Source organism: Siniperca chuatsi, linkage group LG16, assembly GCF_020085105.1.
Source record: "Siniperca chuatsi isolate FFG_IHB_CAS linkage group LG16, ASM2008510v1, whole genome shotgun sequence".
NCBI lineage: Eukaryota > Metazoa > Chordata > Actinopteri > Centrarchiformes > Sinipercidae > Siniperca > Siniperca chuatsi.
Genome location: NC_058057.1, coordinates 8707663 through 8727555, shown reverse-complemented (window position 1 = coordinate 8727555; position 19893 = coordinate 8707663). Strand labels below are relative to the sequence as shown.

General features: G+C 41.3%; 1 protein-coding gene across 13 annotated transcripts in view; it reads left to right on the top strand.

Annotated features, from left to right (window-relative positions):
- nrxn3b (neurexin 3b) overlaps positions 1-19893 on the top strand; it is a 280052-nt gene that overhangs the window by 171702 nt on the left and 88457 nt on the right. The window lies entirely within an intron of this gene.

Genomic DNA, 19893 nt, shown 5'->3' with positions numbered 1-19893 from the left:
CAAACTTAGACTTTGATTTAGTCATGAATATTTAATTTTATAGAGAAACTGCAAGAATACACAGATCACTATGTTAACTACAAAGTTGTTTCTTAAAATTTTTAAAGTAAAAAATAAAAGCGTGTTCTCAAAATGAAAAAGGGAGCTACTATAAAATATATATTTGGATATATAAAATATATCTAAATTCAAAGCATCAGTTCACCCAAATTGCAAAAAATCACATTTTCTCACTTTACCTCTGTTATTGAGCCATGTAGGTAGTTTGTACATAGTGGAACTACTTTCTGCTAAAGAAATAGTTACTATGAAAACTGCTGACAGCAAGATCTGTGGGTTATCTAGAGTATAGGGAACACAGTTTCTGTTGAATATATAAAACGTAATTTTTAATGCTGTGAGGTAACACAAACAAACCCCCATTACATTGGTTTTCGAGGCTGAAGTTTCTTAATCTGGACAAATAAAACCAAAATGATCTGTTTGTCTAGATACTGTAGAGGAAAGTGAGATTTCTTTTGTTTTGTTTTCGTGTAAATACACTGATGCCAAGTGCTGCCTCCTTTTTACTGTACATGGATCAATGGATGTCAGAATGTCCTCTCTCCTCTCTCGTTCATTTACCCACGAAACATTATCTCTGTGTTGTGTGCTCACAACAAGCAGTGCAATAATTACGCCCCTGGGTGTCTCAGATAAGGACTCCTCCTCAATGAAAAAATAGGAAGGGACATCTTGACAAATGCAAAGAAACAGAGTAAAGCTGGAGCTGTGAAGTGGCTGTGCACAGTGCCTCCTCAAAAGTTTTGCCTCACTTACAGCACATCAGTGGCATTACTACCACACATGAATTCTCTTCTCATTTTGGAATATCTCAGTGTTGATTCAGAAGGTCAGCAGCCAAAGACTGAACGCTTGTGTCAAATCAAATTATGTTCTGAGAGGCAACATGATTAAACTGCAATTTGACTTTGAGTGTTTATTTCTCCCAAGGCCTGCAGACAGTTTCCCCCGTCAGAAAACTCAAAGACTGACAGAACAGGGACTGGGCGGCTTTCTTCTCTGTCTTCTCTTCTGTTTGAGTGGGGAGAGATTTCACCCTTTTGAAATTCACTAAATCTGTTGCCGTGTGCATAATGCATGGATTTTATTTATTTATTTTTTAGTTCAGTGGTTGGGCTTCAATAGGCTTTCAGAAGCGTCATAACATAGAGGGAGGTCACATGCTGTTGCTGGCACGTTACCCCGGAGCTGGGTTCGAAAATGTGATTCCAGGAATACCAGACACTGTTGTAGCACTACTATTGTACATCCCTTTCAGTTTTTACTCTCACTCTCTCATTTTTCTCTCCCATACTTTTCCATCTCTGCCGTTCATTCCCCCGACACGCTCCTCTCTTCCCTCCCTCACATCTCTTCTCCCTGTGACTAAAGGCAGCCCACTCCTCTGCAGTGGCTGCCTGCCTCCCTGATTTGCTCCCTGCTCAGGGAGGATTTGCATAGGCTGGCCCACTTGCCGCTTCTCCCCTCCCCCTTCCCTTCCCCTCCCTTCGTCTCCCTCCCTTCCTCCGTCCCATCATCTTCGCTTAGTTTCACCTGAGCCCACTCTCATCCTCTCTTTTCTCTCTCTCTCTCTCTCACTCTCTCTTTCTCCCGCTCTCCTCTCCTCTCGCTCACACCCCCCAACCCCCCTCACCCCTCCATCTCGCTCCCTCCCAGCAGTTTCTCATTTTCTCGTCCTCTTCTTTCTCCCTGGCTTTTTTCTTTCTTTATCTGTCTGCAAATCTGTCTCTTTCTCTTGTGGAGTAATTCAAAGAGCTATCAGTCTGGGTCTCCCTGGGTTAACAAGCCAGACCACTTCACTTCTCCAGGGACATAAAAAGAGAGAAGAAGGAGAGAAAAAAAAAGTCAGACAAATATTGGATCCAAACTTAAAGACGGAGATAAAGCACGAGAAGGGATCTTTACCTTGCATTGAGATTCTGTAGCCGAACTGTGAGGGAGAAGGGAGTGTGTTTCCGCCGAGACAATAGAGAGACAGAAAGCTGACAGTTTGTCCGTGCCGGAGTGTGTGGAGCTCCTCGTCTCTCTGTCGTTCCCTCCCTCTGTCTCTCCCTCCTCCTCGGGTCTCATAGCCGAGGCTGTGTATTATCTGTGGCTTGACAGAGCGGAGCTGTGCAGAGCAGAACGAAGCGGAGCGAGCGGACAGAAGGCTGCAACGCAGGTTGTTCCCCCCCTCCTGTCACTCACTCTGCGCCTGCAGGTGAAGACGGGCGCGCAGGGACACATTCCAGGTGTCGCCTGGAAAAGCGTGCATGCACAATCTCGCTAGTTGCTTGCACACACACAAAACACACACACACACACACACACACACACACACAGAGGCACGCTACATGGTCATCAAAGGAGCAGCCACAGGGTGATCCTGCCGAGAACAGAAAGTAAAGACATATTGGATTCTGGTTCAAAGAGCCAGCGAGCAAACGAAGAACAGCGGGAGATCTGCTGCCTTCTGACGAGTGGAGTCTGAGAGACAAGCCTGAGCTGCATTTTGTTTGGAGGGAACTGCTGGATCCTACATTAACAAGGAGCTTGTGTTGATTTCTCTCTGCTATGGAGTTTGCCACTGTATCCTGGCTACGGGAAGGTCACTTTTTCTGAGATCCTCGCACATCTGTATTACTCTCTTTTAAATATCCAGTAGGGGTGGGGGGGGTGTGAGCCATGCTCCCCAAAGGAAAGCCCCAGGAGGGCCAGCTGTTCTGGATGTTGCTTCTGGCAGTGGGATGGATGGTGCTGGGTTCTGCTTGGGGCTCTTCCTCCTCCTCATCTTCAGACCTCCATCTCCTATCCCCTACCCCCGGAGCCTCCCTGCCCCGTGCCCTGCCCCGGCCCGATCTCCCGCAGGGCCTTCAGGGGCCCAGGCACCACCTGCCACCTGTGTCCATATACCGCTCCCCGGCCTCCCTACGAGCCGGCCACGGTGAGTCCTGTCACCACCTTTCGCACCCTTGCTTCTTTCTCTCCCTCCTCTCTCTGGCGTTCCCCCTTTCTGTCCATTTATCATCATGAATGATCAGAGTGAAAAGGAGCCATCTGTAGCCACCTCTCTATCATTTTTTTCTCTCTATCACTGACTCGCTCACTTCCTCCCTCCCACTGTCCCTCTGTCTTTGTCTTTCTTTCTCGCTCTCCCGCTCACTCTTCCTTCCATCGCAGCACGAAGAGATAACGATAGTTGACAGCAGCTCTGCATCATGGAGCTGTATATCATTTATGAGATTATAGGTTTAATTGTCAGTGAAAGGCACTGACAAGCAAAACACCCACAGTGACTCTATCAACTGAGGAGCAAGCGGCAACTCTGTATTACCATGATCTCACCTGGTTTAATGATCTTGTGACTGATGATTGATAGAGAGTGAAGACCTGGGCGATGGTTCTCCTCATCTTTAATAGGTGCATGTAAAGGGCATGTCCTCATACATGTTAGGGCTCTGTAAGACAACGTGCACTATGGCATCTGGCTTTTTGAAGTTGACTTAAAATGCAACAACCCTGTTTAAATGTAGGATTCCATGCATCTGTTATCTCTTCTAACAGCAGCACAAGCTTTTCTTCTCAGCAACTGAATGTACACACCCAGGAGGGGGAATTAGCACTGGTCGTCAAATGCCTTTTCTATATTGACTTTTGTTTTATAGGTACTTAATGTGATCCATTTGCACCGTTATTTGCCACACATACATCAGGAGAGGGGTCTTTAGATTCTCTAACAGTACAAAGTAGATCACAGCTTTCGTATTACCGTAGCATCATTAAGTGGCTGTTATTTTAAGAATGTCTACATTCTATAGGATTTGTTTTTGCTTTTGCTGATGTTCTGTAATTCCTTGTCCTTCAGTGAATGGCTGTAAATACAGAGTACATTGTTACTATATGTGTAGAAGCATGTGGTTAATAAATGATGAGTTCAAACTATGTTGACCTCTGTAACGAATGTCACTATATATATTTTAAATTAGAGTAAATTACCCTGATTCACTTAGATTAGATGGTCTTTACCATTCACATGTGTTTTATCATTTGAAACACATTTATTGTCATTATGATGTGACGTGACAGCAAAATCAATTATAACAAAATTGAATTATCAACAAAATACCACATGTAAACCAAATTGTAGTCACAATTTCAGAAGCTGGCTTACTATTTCGTTGCAAAACTGCTTGGTTATTATATTGAACTAAAATACCACTGAAGAATTAACATAATGCAAAAGATGCCTGGAGAAGAAAAAAACAACAGGCCAAATTCAAGGGGCCTTTGCTTTATTCTGCATATGCAGCATTTGGGACTATCCAGTTTGTGCCTTTGTGTCACACTATATCAATCAATCCCTGCGGGCGGATCGAATCTGTTTGAAAAATAAATTTGAGCCAGGTCTGTGCTTGACTCCTTTTAACACATCGAGGGCTCATTTTTAGCACGTTGGGGGCTGTTGGAGCGGATGAGCCTGACAGGCAGAGAGGGAGGGAGAGAGAGGATCTGCATTACTAATGTGGAATGTGCAAACCATACAAAGTACCAGAGTCTGGGCAGGGACTGGGTGGCAGCCGTTTAAAAAGCCGTAGGTATGATGCGTGCTTTGTGTATCAGAAAGCAATATGGTGATTGAGTTATGCTGTAACAGGTTTCTTTATTTTACCCTGAATTGTATCTGCCCACATGCTATTACAGACGCATTCTCATTTCCTGTCCTTATTATGGTTGAAGGTGCAAAACCAGGAATTTAGTGTAGATTGTTTATCCATTTTTTCAGACTATTTATCTAGATACTATAAGCACTAGAAGCCCCCGTGTTATCTGCTGTATGCCTCATAAGTCACAGAGTTTTATAACTGTATATTAGTTAGTTCAGATTGGTTCTGGTTGACTTTAGTGTAAATTTGCATGCAGAATGTGGTGACTCAGTACAGAGCGAGATAAGAGCTTGGATAAAATCAGGAGATTAGAAGGTTTGTGTGTGTGTGTGTGTGTGTGTGTGTGTGTGTGTGTGTGTGTGTGGGTGTGCGAGTTCCCTATTTACAATTCAGGACCAACAGACTGACCCTGGTTTTGGCGTGAGTGTAATTACAGATTCAGAGGAGACCTTGAAAGAAAACGTACAGATACATGCTAATGCTCACACATACTGTACAGTATGTGCACACACACACACCTCAATACAGGGATGGTTGATACATGTGTATACATTCACACACCTTAACACACACACACACACACACACTTGGGACTTACACCCTCTGCATATGTAAACTCTTAATTAGAGGCAGTGACTAGGAATGATCCTCTCTGTTAGGGCAAAACAGAGCAGAGGTATTCATGAATAAGGGAATGATTTTGGGGCGCCATAGGCATGAATATCCACTAACAATTTATTTTTGTATTATTTTATTATTTATTTATCACCAAACTGGAGAAATACTTTCTCAATAAGCAGTATTTCATTAGTTGTTCTGCAAAAGGTGCGGGAACAGAAGGAGCCCAGTGATAAGTTACTGAAAGCATCATACGTTTTATTTCATTAGACTGTTTCCATAATTTCCTAGATGTTTGTAGGTTTCTTTTTTATTTCTTTTTTTTTGCTGTGATTTGACACACCGCACGCCAAATTCCCTGGTGATTTCACCATTTTATCAGTATCAGTGCGAATACTTAGGGATGTGTATTTTTGGTTGTGTGTTTATGAGTTGGACTGAATTGACATAAACAATATTCAGTATTTTGCATGTTCCCTGTAGCAACTTGAAGTCAAATTATGATGCTCACAACTGACCTACTATATCAATTATTCAGTATTTAAGTTAGACAAAAATATCTCTGCTACTGTATATTACCAGTAATTACCATACTGTTTGACATGTAATCATTTAAAGCAGGCGCACCCAGAGGAGTATTTCCTTAATATATCGCTGCTTTAGCAAACATGCATGTGAATAATCATAGAAGGATTATTTGGCAAATCCAGATAATGTGTATTGTGCTTCATGTATTACCGTGCATGGAATATATGGACTACAAGTGATAGTAAAAGCACCATCCCTTTGCTATAAATTGAGCAGGCATTGTTTATAAGTGAACGAGTCAACTGAATAACAACTATGAGAGTGGTTTGACCTGCTTTGAAGCTTTGCCCTTAGCACTTAAGGAGAATAAAAGAGAGAGAGAGAGTGTGTGCTGTTTGCCTATGTAGTGTGTGTGTGTGTGTGTGTTTGTGTGTGCGCGGCAGTCGTTTGATGCAGGATCACCTTGAAGAGAGTGGTTTTGGCAACACCATCTTCCACATAGAATGGACCTGTGCTGTACTGTAAGTCTTCAAAAGGTTAAAATGGAGGGAGGAAGGGAGGCAAAGATTTATTTTTTTCGTATTTTTCTTTGAGGTAAGCTTCGGCTCTGTGATTTGAATAAAGGCTGCATCAAATCCATCGTTTCTTTCACAAATTATCAAAGGATTGACATTTTGAGTTTGAGTCTGCTGTTTTTCTTCCTCGGGCCCTTGACACAGTGTGAGGGAAGAAAGCATTGGTACTTAGTTTAACTGAAGAATGACTTCTTCTTACTGCTGGAAAAATAATTGAAAAGAAAGCGAACAAAATCTAATGCTAAAAAGTATCTGTTGAAGCCTTTGGATCAAAGTGTATTTATAGACTGTGGTGTGGTCAATATTTCTATAAATATATTATGTGCCCACTTCAGGTATCTCATGTAGAATGGGAGCACTACTTCACCATCAGTAATGTGCACTGGAAACATGTTTACTTATTTATGTTGTAGCCATATTCTCTGTTCCATTAGTTTGTTTAGATTTTTACTCATGCTAGCGGGATGGATGGCAATGTTGGTCTGTCGGTTCAGAGTGATGACACCAGCGATGTGACTGGCTGAAAGCATTATTTATTAACCACACCCCCCAATCTATATTCCAGCTCAGCCAGCCCTTTTGCACTTTGCGCTGCTGCACATACATGAACCAAAATAGCAGGTGCGCTTAAAGGCGGCCATACAGTCCGTGCACCCAAGACCTACCGGTTTGTGTTTGTGGTTGCAGTTGCGCAATAAAAATAGGGCCATTAGTCTTCTTATCAGTGCAACTGTTATGTAGAACACATTTAATTTAATTTATGTGTTTATAATTAGTTTTCTTTTCTTTTCTTTTTTAATTAATTTGACCTCTGTGAAAATACTCCGATTGAAACCAAAAGAAAAAAAGAAACTATTCGCCACAGGTGACTGCACTAAACCTCTTTGGCTTCCAGTGTAACATGTTTCCATTGAAAAATGGTAACTGTGACATTGTCACTATTATCCCAGTATACAAAGGGCAGTAATTGAAACTTATTTTTCATATTGTGACAAGGGCAAAGAAATAGCAGCAAATTCAAAAGCCAAAGTATTCGTTTTCCTTCTCAATGAGTTCAGTAGCTTGTGGTGATAGCATGGCAACATACTGGAACGGTTTGTGTTGTCACAGCTGAAGTTATGAAAAATGCATTTGACCCCTCAGTCTCCTGTAAAATGTATTTGTACAGGTGCAGTAGCTGCATAATAACTTGTCCCACATGTAGCACATATATGAATTATTCCAATGAACCTGGAGCATTGTATGCTTTGTGTTTCTGTCTACCTTGATGAGGTGTGTGTGTGTGTGTGTGTGTATGCAGGCATTATCCAGCACACTGGTAGACTTAAATGATATTACCCTCTGGCTATTCATGATGGGTGCAGAATTAAATGAAAAAAATATAGTGAGGAATGAGGGAGTAAGATGGTTGAGCGATAGAGAAGAAGAGATTCCTGTGGACTTTGTGTTTTTCTCCGTGTCTCAGAAAAAGAGACGGCAAGCTGGATTCTCATTTGAAAACATTTCGTCGCTCGCCTTTCTTCCGTCTTCATCCTGCTCCTCCTTGCTCGACGTCTTCGCCCTCTTTTTACTTTTTTCTTGCTGCTCCCTGTTCATGCTCTGGACAGCAAATCAATAGGGAGCTGTTTTGGGGGCTTAATTATGTGGTTATTTTAGGTTTTTGCCTTCTCTGTCCCTCTTTTTGCCCTCACAAACTCATTTTATCTTGGAGAAGACAGGGCTGTTTTTCAACCTACCAGAGAGGAAGGAAAGGAGATGAAGAGTAGAGGAGAAGGGAAGCAGTGAGAGAATGAAATAAAACAAAAGTGAAAAAAGTTGAAAACATTAATGAGGTGACAGTGACGTCACAATGCCTCCTCTACTCCATTTCCCTCTCGTCCTGACCTTTATCTCTCTTTTATGCCTGCTCAGCTCACAGCCACACTTTTTACCTTCCTCTCCTCTCTCTCTATCTGACTTTCTCTCTTTGCTTATATTTATTTTCTTTCACAACATATAGATAAACACCTTTTTTTCGCCCACCAGAACTCTTTGCTTCACTATATTTTTTCCCCCTAAATCTGCTTGCTCCACAAATTAACCAGGAAAGTCTGTCCCCGCAAACTCCAGAAACTCAGTGCTTGCTTTTTCCCCCTACTCGGTCACTCCAGCCTTGGCTTAATTACATTTATGCTCTTATAATTATGACTATGACTCCAACAGGAAATAGTTGAACACATCTCATAATAATCCATCAAATGATTATTCATTTGAACAAACCCCTACTGATTGTAGCTCCATCCTTGATGAAAATTAATAATGTTATGAGCAGGCATTAAGCCAAGCCTAAAGATATCTTAATTCAACTCCTTTTAAAATGTTTTTTTAATATCCAGCCATTTTTAAATTCACCCATTCCTTTTTTGTAAGTTATTATTGCTCACTCCACACATTTTATTCTAGTGTTGAGCTCAAAGCAAGTTAGTTTGAATGGCTGTGCCTCTCATGTCATGTCTGTCTCCATGGAGAGAGTGAAAGAACCTCCACAGATTAGACAGAACGAATATTTCCTGCAGAGATCATGAATCATGTTGGATGTGACCTACAGTGACACCATAAGGTTAACTAATGGGTTTCTCGCCAGCCCTCGCCACGTTTTAGCGACACTCCACTCAAGTCAGGCTCACAGCATTTTGTAAAGGAAAAAAAAAAAGAAGAAATTAACGTGAACTAGTTAATTTTTTGGTACTGTGAACTTAGTTCAAAATTCAATAGTGTGAACTATGAATGTGAACTAGTTCATTTTAATCAGTGTGAACCGAACTTTGACCTAGCTCTTGTGAAGTGTGAACTTGCACAACACTCATCACATCACGGGACTCGGCCAATCACTTCATTTAAGCCACTGGGATAATATCAGATACATTTGCGCTGCAGACTGTGACCTTGAGGAGACCAGCTGAATGATTTATATACAGTACAGTATATAAAGGACCACCCTCCCTCACACTCAAACCTCTCTCCAGGATGTTTCTTATGGCAATAATTAGCACTCCAGTGATTGATTCTTGATTCTCTGAGAGAGGCTATTGGTGTAATCGGCAGCAAGATGGAGCACCTTTATGGACAATGATTCATAATGTCAGCTAATTCCGTATTCACCTTAGGGTTAATGGGCTGTCTTAATAGTTTATTGGCAGTTTTCCATAGTAAAAATTTATTGTTTTAGAAGAAACAGAATTCCTCTCAATACGAGTGTACCTAAGTAGTAATTAACCTGTGTTTGCTCCACATTTCCACATAGATGGTAGTAAATGCACTTTGTGTGTTTGCAAGCTTAGACAGTTGCACCATGTTAAAGGTGATTTTTGTTATTGCTCAGCACTCGAGAGCTGGGACAGGGTCTAGACAAACATGTTTTTGCAGACATATACACAACCAACAGATAATTCATCCCCTGATAAATATGTTTACAGCCAAGCAAATGTAATATTTGTAATCCCCTCCATCTTGCCCTGCAAGGACTGGATGAATATCTCTTGCTCTGCCAGGTTCCCAATGCAGTATTTCCCTTTCATTGTGGTTTATCAAGGCGGAAGGGAGAGAAAAAATTGCGGAGGGAGAACGAAGCACAGGGACGTAACGAGTGAATAAGCAAGAGATAGATAGACAACTGTGTAGAGAGAAAGAGAGATAGCAGAGAGGTGGCAGTTAAAGGGAGAAGAAGATGGAGAGAGTGTACATGTGAAAGAAAAAAGAGGTGCAGCAGAGAGGCAGACACAGAAAGAGAGATTGGGATAGCCTCTCCAACCCACTCTAGCCCAGGCTAAAGTAGCTAATGGGCTTGCCCAGACGCACTGAGTGGATATTGCGTTGGGACTTCCTGCAGTCCCTTAGCAAACAGACAGACAGGGTTGGCCAAGAGGCTCGCTGGCCAGCCGGAAACATGATATCATCTTGCTAGCACCACTAATATGGACACAGCCAGCCAGAAAGAGAGAAAGACAGGCTGGCAAGCAGGCAGGCAGGCAGAGCTGGCATGAACCCAATTTTGACAGCGCCTATGACGGAACACCTGTAGAGAGAATTGATTGGTCAGGCTGACGGGTCAATGAAGGTGCTCCGACATGCACAGCCTGTGTAATAAGTTGTGAGATGATGGGAATGTGTCTGAAGAATGACAAACAAGTAGCCTAACTTATGTGCCCACACATCACACATGGAACGGGGAACATACAAAACCGAGGGACATGCTGTTTCCCATTCTGACATCCTTCTTGCCTGTTTTAGAATGAGTGTTACACAGCTTGTGCTGCTGTGGAGAACACTGGATTCATGGTCATGGACACGTAGCGTAGACACAGAATCCTTCGGGAATTGTCAAAACTTTCTTTTTTACTGATGGTTGTGCATCAGTAGAAAGCTAAACAATTAGCTAAACAATTGTTTAGCTAAACATTTTTTTACAGTTGGCTGATGTGGAAAAGTAAAATGAAAAAGATTTCCTTGTGTACACCTTGAGATTAGAATGCACGCTTCTGCTTCTTCTACTGTAGACAAAGCATTCATGTCATGCTGCCACTCACTGTTACTTGTCTCCACTCCACCAGAATGCTAATAAATGAACCAGTAAAAAAAAGCCAAGGTGTCTTGGGGGCTGTACATAACCACAATCTCCTTGTTTTGAGTCCAGATGGAGACCCTTGTTGCATGTCACCCCTCTTTTAATCACCATACTGGCTGATTAAAAACACCAGTTAGCGATGCTCAATTAATTATGTAATCTTGTCAGCTCCTCTTGATTATTTTTGCATAAAAGTATTTGATGGAAACCCACTGATTTACATTTTATTTTGCCACCATTTTAGAAATGTGCTTAAAACTTACACATTTGCAAATAAACATATATTAAAGTCTTACACTGACACCATCAGGGAGGGCGCGCATATGCACTGACACATGCTACAAATCTTTGCCACCTAACCGCACTTCCCAGCACACAACACTCCACATTGCACACATCCCATGTACAACACTAGCACTCTCTTGGGAATCGTTAGCACTCTCTGAAAGGCAATATTCTGCCATGGTCGGTCACAAGTTTAAGAGCGGGTCAGAGGGCATGAGTGTTTTTCTACCCACTCCTTGACCTCTTGTTTATTGTACAGAGAACTGCCTCTTTGGAACAACTTAAGGCTGCCTCTCTCTAACTATGCTTACAGCTTAGAATCATAAGCAATGCTTTGTTCATCCACAGTAGACAATATATATTTTTATTTTGCTGCAATCCTTAGAGTAAAATAAACTGGTGAAATTAACATGAAAAGCAAGATAGGAAGGAGGCAGTCCTCTTCCTCGCTCGAGTCTTACATAACCGGTTGAGACTTTAAAGCAAGCCTTAACCTGTGATTCATCCTGTTTTACAGGGCACTTAGTGGATATGGATAATTCATATGGATCCCAAAAGCCCCCCAGGGCACTGTAGATGTAAACAATATATGTCCCATATTTGTCAGAATGAAGAGTGCAAGGAGCAATTCAGCCTTGCTAGCAGGATGAAACTGCAACCACCCCGCCTGAGTAAGATTGATTAGACGCTCATTACTACATGCATGCCTGCATCAGTTTATGTGTGGGTGGGAGTGGGTGTTTCCTTGATTTGATTTATCAAGTGCTCAAAAGCAGGCCGAAGGATTAATCACAGCAATGATACTATGCCAAGCTATTATCTACATTGCTTTATCTGAAAATGCTGACTCTTACTTTATACAGACTGTGTGTGTGTGTGTGTGTGTGTGTGTGTGTGTGTGTGTGTGAGAGAGACTCTATCTCTGCTTATAAGAAGCAGAATTTTGAATTGAAGAGTCCATATGTTGTGTTTGCATGTGTCTGTATGCCAGTCCTTTTGTTCTGATGTGCTTGTACTACTTTTCTTGTAAAGAGCAGATTGAATTGTTGACAGAAGACAGGGTTTTTTTTTTCCCCCCTAATATTTATGTGTGTATGTTTTTGCTTTTAATCCCCTTATGAGATGCCGTTTGAAGTGTGTACCCAAGAAGAAAGGTCTTTTGTGAGGTCCACACACTGGATGCAAACAAACACACTGCTGCTGGTGCTACTGTATCTGCACCAGGATATGAGTCACCATCTTCCACCTCCCTCCTCTGTTATCCATCGCTCACATTAAATCACTCAACTTTACACTCTGTGCTGTGAACTTGATGGTACTATCAAACACACATGCAAAGGCTCCCTCCCCTCTCTCTTCTTTCACCCTCCTTCTCTCCCTCTAATTGATTTTCTCCTCTCTCTGGCTGTCCTCTGGCCACCACATTTGAGCCTTATTCCACTCTTACCTCTGCCTGCCCTTATCAGTGCTGACTGTAAACGAAGCAGATTTTGTTTTCCAGCAGAAGGCCAACATTTCCATTCTTTCAGCATTTCAACATCAATCAATCTGTTTATCTATCTCCGTCTAGCTATTTAGCCATCTCTCTTGCTATCTATTGACCATAAATTATCAAATCAAAGCTGGTATTCAAATAATGGCTGAGTCTCTAATAATACTGGCTGGCACAATCAAATCAAGTTAATAAAGGCCAGGTAAAAAATATTGACTGGGAGTGGAATTACCTGTACTTTAATAGCACATGATAAATGTGCAGTGTTGGGCAAGCTACTTAGAAAGTGTAGTGAGCTAAGCTACCAGTTACTCTACATTAAATGAAGCTTCATTACACTGAAGCTACCCCCCAAGAAATGTAGCAAGCTAAGCTACAGCAACATGACAAAAGTAAAAATAGCGATCGCAGAAATGTCAAAGTGGTAGCGATTGGAAATAATTAATGAGTCTGTTTGAGCAAAGAAATTCAGTAGCAGACAGGTGATTATGACATGACTGTTGTGCTGATAAGTGCTGTGGCTATCTAGCTATATATATATATATATTGATATCTAGCTATAGCTACCTGTCTGCTACCTAGCTATTTAAATGTCTAGCTATCTTGCTAACTAGTGATCTCTACCTAGGTAGCAAGTGACAATACTGCATTGCATTTCTGTAACTGAAGGAGAGGAAGCACTGTTTATTTCGCATTCTTCTTCTCCATTGAAGTGACTTACATGAAAAAGACCTTGCTTTGGAATTGGCAGTATACAGTACAGATTACATCTTTGAATGCAGCAGATAGAGACAGGCTTATGCTGATACAGTATCACTCTCCAGGTTCCATAGGCATGAGCATGCAGCCACGTGTCGCCTGAATGGAATTCAACACTGATGCCCACGCATGATTTGTCACCAACGTTAATTCCACAAACCAACATCCCAAGCCATTTGTTTTCATAAATAGCCCCTGTTCGGTTTTTATCTCTGTCCCTTGTCTATCCATTGTGTTGTTTTTTCTCCTTTATCTCTTGTCTAATTCCCTTGTTTTATCTTCTCTCTATCCAGCCCTCCGTCCAAATGCTCTCTCTCTCTCTCCTTTTTACCCTAATGCCAAGTTGCAGGCTCGGGCTACGTTGAGCCGCATTCGTGCCAGCGTCTGAGCGAATTAACGCAGTGCTGCCACTGTGTGCAGACATCTAGGACACAGAGCAGAGAAAAAAAGAAAAGAAAAAATAAAAACCTCAGCCCCCGTTCTGTCTATCTGGCCAACCCGGAGCAGAGCTTATCAGGCTCTACTAGAGGAGAGGAAAGAGAAACGGATATTCACCCCACTGCAATGCCATAGTGTACATATCAGTGCCAGTCCAGGCAACATAGTCGCAGTTTTCAAATGTCAAATGCTTATGTATGTGTGTGCGTGTTTGTGTGTATGACTTTAAAGCTCGAATAACTTATACTGTAGAGTGAATTAATGTTTCAGCTGACCTTAATGTTCTCAGTGTAGAAGGCTGCTCTGCTTCACTAACTTACAGACCTTACAGAAAGCAAAATATGTCTTCTTTAATGCTAGGACAAACTATGGAAACTTTCTTGCCTCCAACACAATTACCGATTGTGATATATGGTCCCGTATGACACTGCCTTGAAACAGTATTTCTCTTTGACGGAACATTTTCACCTTTTTCCAATTTAACATACCATCCATCAATTGTAGCCATTCATCATCACCAATGAGGATTTGTTCTAAAACTGCACTTACAAGGATGCAGACATTGTTAAACACTGCTTGCTCTAACTCCATAATCTTTCTCTTTAGGATCCATTTAGTTATTGTTACTGGTCCTGAGCAGTGATCCTTAGTGAAAAAAACACCATCTTATCAAACCTTTAGCAGTGGAACAGGCATAATTGATGAGCAAACAGAGGTGATTATTGGAGTTGGCATTGACCACAGAATGCAGAATAAATTCTTAGGTGCTGTATTGATCCTTATGGCGGTTGTTGATGAAATGAAGAGGCTCATTGTGCCAATCCGAAGATGAGCGCTGGATGATGATTCAGTGTGCAGATGGGTTATTATTGAGGGGTTAAGACTGTTGTCCAGCGGGCTTTGTTAAAGTTCAGACCTTTGGTGTTGATTTGGCTCAGCATTATGGCCAAGATCCCTGCCTGGTTTTATGGTATTGACCTTTGTGTGAGCGTGTATGTATGTACTCTATGTCTAATTTGTTATGACTTTTTGTGGTATAACCCTTGTTTGTCTAAATCTTATGATACAAGCACAGTCAGTTTTTGCATGTAGCTATTGCAGTAGCTTCTTACAAATTGGAAACACTTGATTTGCAGTCGCACTTTTTCTGCAGATGATGAAACAAGCCCATAATGTCAGTGCTGATGGCTATAATATTTCAAAATGTAAAAGAAAGGCAAACCAGAGAGATGAGCGTACGTTTGTCGAATCAAAAGTCCCATGCTTTTTAACAGACCAAACTTGGCGAGTCTGGTTAGGTCTGGTTTCCAGGATGCTGCCGACTAGATAGGAGCTGGCAGGTATGGTGCTTTGCAGCCCACTCTCCTGTCTCATGGAATACTGTCGCTCCTCTGTCTCAGACTGCCTCCAACTGTGTGTGTCCACGAGTGTACTGTATGTGTGTGTTTCCTGCGTGTGTGTGTGTGTGTGTTTTCACTGTGTTGCGTAGCCATGGTATCGCCAGGAGCAATTCTCCTGCCATGCGGAATGCACCCCAGCATGGATCCACATCAAAGCCTCTCCACATACACATCCCCCCCAGACGCACACTGACTCGGCTAGTATGGATGCACCCAATAAAAAAAAAAAATCTTTACACATACAGACATATCCATATGGACCCCTCCCCTACACTTAAGAACTTGTTCAATACATGCACATGCATCAGGAGAAAGAAGGGCCCTCGTGTATTCAGTAATATTTAGACAATACTCTCAAGTCACATAAACCTCAGTGCCAAAGCAAAGTAGAGGTCTTAACCCACATCTCTGTAGTGACATTGATTTGAGAAATGAGTGTAAACAAGTCATGAGGTCTATTGTGGAGTGAGTATTTTCAGCAGAACAAGCCTGTGTACACTGACAGCGAGGGCATGAGGGCACGTATTTATTCTGATCCTGCAGTGGATTCATCAGAAACCATAACATCACAGGCAAATAAAAATAGAATCGAACAAGAGATAAGAGGCGACTGATTAGAACTGTCATTCAGCTCTCTTAAGAAAACAGCAAATATATATACAGTTGAAACCAGATATTTCCATAACTTTTTTTTCTTTACTGTCATACATTAAATCAGAGTAAACTTTTTCTGTTTTAGATCAATAAATATTAACATATTTTTTGCATTTGTTAAATGTTAGAATCGAGCGTGGGAGAATTTTTATGTATTTTTCTTATCACTTTCATCAAAGTCAGAAGTATATGTACACTAAGTTTATTGTTTAACCTATTTAACCTATCAGAAGCTTCTTAAGCTCAGAATGGAATCATCTGGAGTTTTCTTTTTGTTTAAAGACACAATAAACTTAGTGTATGTATACTTCTGACTTTGATGAAAGTGATAAAATACATAAAAATTCTCCCACGCTCGATTCTGACATTTAACCAATCCAAAAAATATGCTCATATTTATTGATCTAAAACAGAAAAGGTTTACTCTGATTTAATGTATGACAGTAAAGAAAAAAAAGTTTTTGTGTTTTGTTCTGAAGTGTATGGAAATATCTGGTTTCAACTGTATATGTACATTTTATACACTGGAAACTTCCCACACTAATAGCAGCACACTTTACTAAACAGCTACGAGGTGTCGGTACCGAGCAGCCTGCCGCTTTGATGCTACACACAAATGAAGTGCGTGGGGGAATAAATTGACAAGTATATATGTGTGTGTTTGTGTGGGGAGGTACTGTATGTGTCTGTGTTTCCACCTCAAGCTGAAGGATACATCAAATCCACATGCTTCACCACATCCAAGCCCCTGTGGTTTCCAATTGTGGCACAAAAAACCTTTCAGAGGTGTGCAAATAGAGGGTTAGTTTATGTACAGTATGCACGGTAAAGATATTTCCACATCATTTGGATCATTAACATCACTGCAATACTTGAAATAATTTTGCAATATTCTCTGTGTAATACTCCTGTGCAATATACTCTGTTTTCAGTTTCATTTATTGATATTTATTCATTTATTCATTCTATTACTGCTGTGCAATATCCACCATCTCATAATCATCTTAATAAGCTACACTTAACTTAACTTGACAGTACTCATTATTGCACTATTACTTATTACTTATATTATTACATTGTATTATACTGTACATACTTATCAACCTCTAAATCCACTTGGTACTTATACTTATTTTAGCTTTTATACTTATATCCACTTTGTACTTAATTTATCTTACCTATAATAATATCAAAATATAATACACTACGTATTGTAGTGTATTATGTTTTGATTTGCTTAGAACTTCTATTCCTTCTATTCCTGTGTGCACTGACATGATAGTGAGCAGCTGTAACGAACGGGTTTCCCCTCTGGGATCAATAAAGTATTTCTGATTCTGATTCTGATTTGTGCCCAGGAGCCATGCCCAGTTCTTAATGAGAAGTGACTATATACTGTAGTAGACAGCAACAATGCATCCAACAGTTTGTTGCTGTAACCCTCCTCTGCTTTTGATAACAGCACATAGTGAAGGGAGACAGTTCAATGAGAAGTAGCAAAACACAAAAACATTTTTGGCACAGTGTAAGACTCACAAAATGCACCACTCTTTGAGCCACCAGGACATCCCCATTCTTTTGGTTTTCCTGTTGGCAGCCTTGCATCTTCAAAAAAAATGTGTGGATGAGATATGAGCCAAAGAAAGGAGAAACAAGGAGAACAGGCAGACAATTTTCCTGCCAAAACCATCAGACTCAAATCTCAAAGGAGCCATGTCACTCTCTCTTCCGTGTACTAGTGCCATGTGTAGCCATGCACCAGACAATCACCCATTTTATTGGCACTCGTGTTCAGCTGATATTCATTTGTCATGAATATGATGCAGAGCAGTGACCATTAAAGTGTCTCCAGTTGTCTAGTTAGAGCTCTATGAACAGGAAGCAAAGAACCTATCACTTTGCCCTTTTATCTTCCTACAGCTCTCAAATGGAGTGGAGACATTCAATTTTAAGTCTAAGGTCTGGTAGAAGCCAGTGACTTCCATTAACTCTATACCTGTGAAGTAGTTGGGGAGGTAGAGCATCAAAGAACTTTAATTATCCTGCCCTGGAGTGAGAGAGACAGAGTGATGGAACTGAGACAAGAATAAAAAAGATATATAGCAAGAGAGACAGAGAAAGAAAGACAAGAAAAGAGGAAAAAAAGAAGTGCGAGGTGTATGGATTATCTGCCATAATATTGGCTGATCTGCTTGATTCACTGCCTTTTTGCTTTTGAAGGACCCTCAAGGTTTTAAATTGCTTCCTTGCTTTCATTATCTGCAGTTTGATTGGATTGTGGAGCCCTGCTGAGGAATGCCATCAGGAAGTAATGGGCAGATCTAGTTGTATTATTATTTTATTTTGGTTTGGTCTTCACCCTAGGCTGAAATTCACAGACAAAACCAGAATATATTCACAGCAATTAATAGCTTTGATCACAACGACAAAATGGTAGACTGTAGAGCAGACAAAGCATGTATGAACAAGTGCGTGTAGATAAAACAAATAATCCTAAACCTTTGCAAGCACAGAAAGACTGAGGATAGGAGGAATTTTAGGGGGATAGCTTGTACACTTTCCTATGAAATTAAGAAAATGAAAGCACATTTCTCCTCTCTTCTTTTTTGTGGGCCAGTGAAGAGCGATAGTGGGACAGACAATCAGACAAAGTGGTGGAGTGCAGGGCGGTCTGTTGGGAGCTGGGCGGTAAAGGTCAGGGACGGGGAGATGGCTCTAGCACAAGGACATAATTAGCTAGGCAGAGAGCCAGTCCAACACACACACATGCTCACACACACACACCAAGGTAGGAGATAGTGGCCTGTTGTAGCTAGATAGGGAATCGGAGCCTACTGAGGGAATTGGAGCCACTCGAGAGAAATGTGTAAAAGTCTTGACAAAGATTGTTTGGTTCTTTATCCGTCACCCTTGTTTTCTTCTGTTTTTTACTCCTCTGCAACTCCTGGAGATCTCTACTGCAAACCTTTTGGTATCTCTCTTTCTCTATTTTTTTTGTCTCTTGTCACAGTCTCTCCCTCTCTCCCTACCTGCACTACTCTCCATTGCTTTTCATATCCAAATCAGTTTTTGAGGTTCTTCTCTCAGCAATATTTCACCGTCGTCATCGAAACTTTAATGCAGTTGACTCTCTTCTCCCTTTCTCTTTCTCTCTCACGCCTCCTCTTCCCTGGAGTGGCCACAGACATCCAGAAAGCCAGTTCAAACAGAATACCAATTCTCTCGAATGGTGCAATAACCACCCAGCAAAACCCTGTGTGCACTTTTAGATAGAATCAAAACGTTCTCCAAAAAGGGGTGGGGGGATAATTCATCATTTATGGAGTTATTCTTTTACATTACACAATTGTTTTATCAAGGAATGTGTTGGCGCCTGCTGTCCCTTCTGGTGCTGCTCAGGTGGCAGTGATAGCTTTAGCTGTGCTCATTTGCATTGACAATGAGCGGTAATAAAAGCTGGAGGGAGTTATGCAACTGAAGCCATGACTACCACCACCCCCAGCGCACTCCTGTCTCAGGTGTGTTGCCAAATAATGGCTTTCGTAGCTTCAGGGACATACGCATATCTTTACATCTTTCATGCATTCACACACACATACATAGAAATGCTCACAGAGGAAGACACTTACTTGACTACGGCACCTCCCCCCCAAATTCACGATCATGTCTTGCATAATTATGATTGCCTCAATGCCACAGCAAAGAGAAAAGGAGGAGGCAGAGAGAGAGATTAGGGTTAAGGGCACTGTGTTAGATGCCTATCATCAAAGAGAATTAAAATCTTGTAATAGAAGTAAAAAGCACCCTTGGGCAGTAAAGAGTAGAAGAGGTTGGG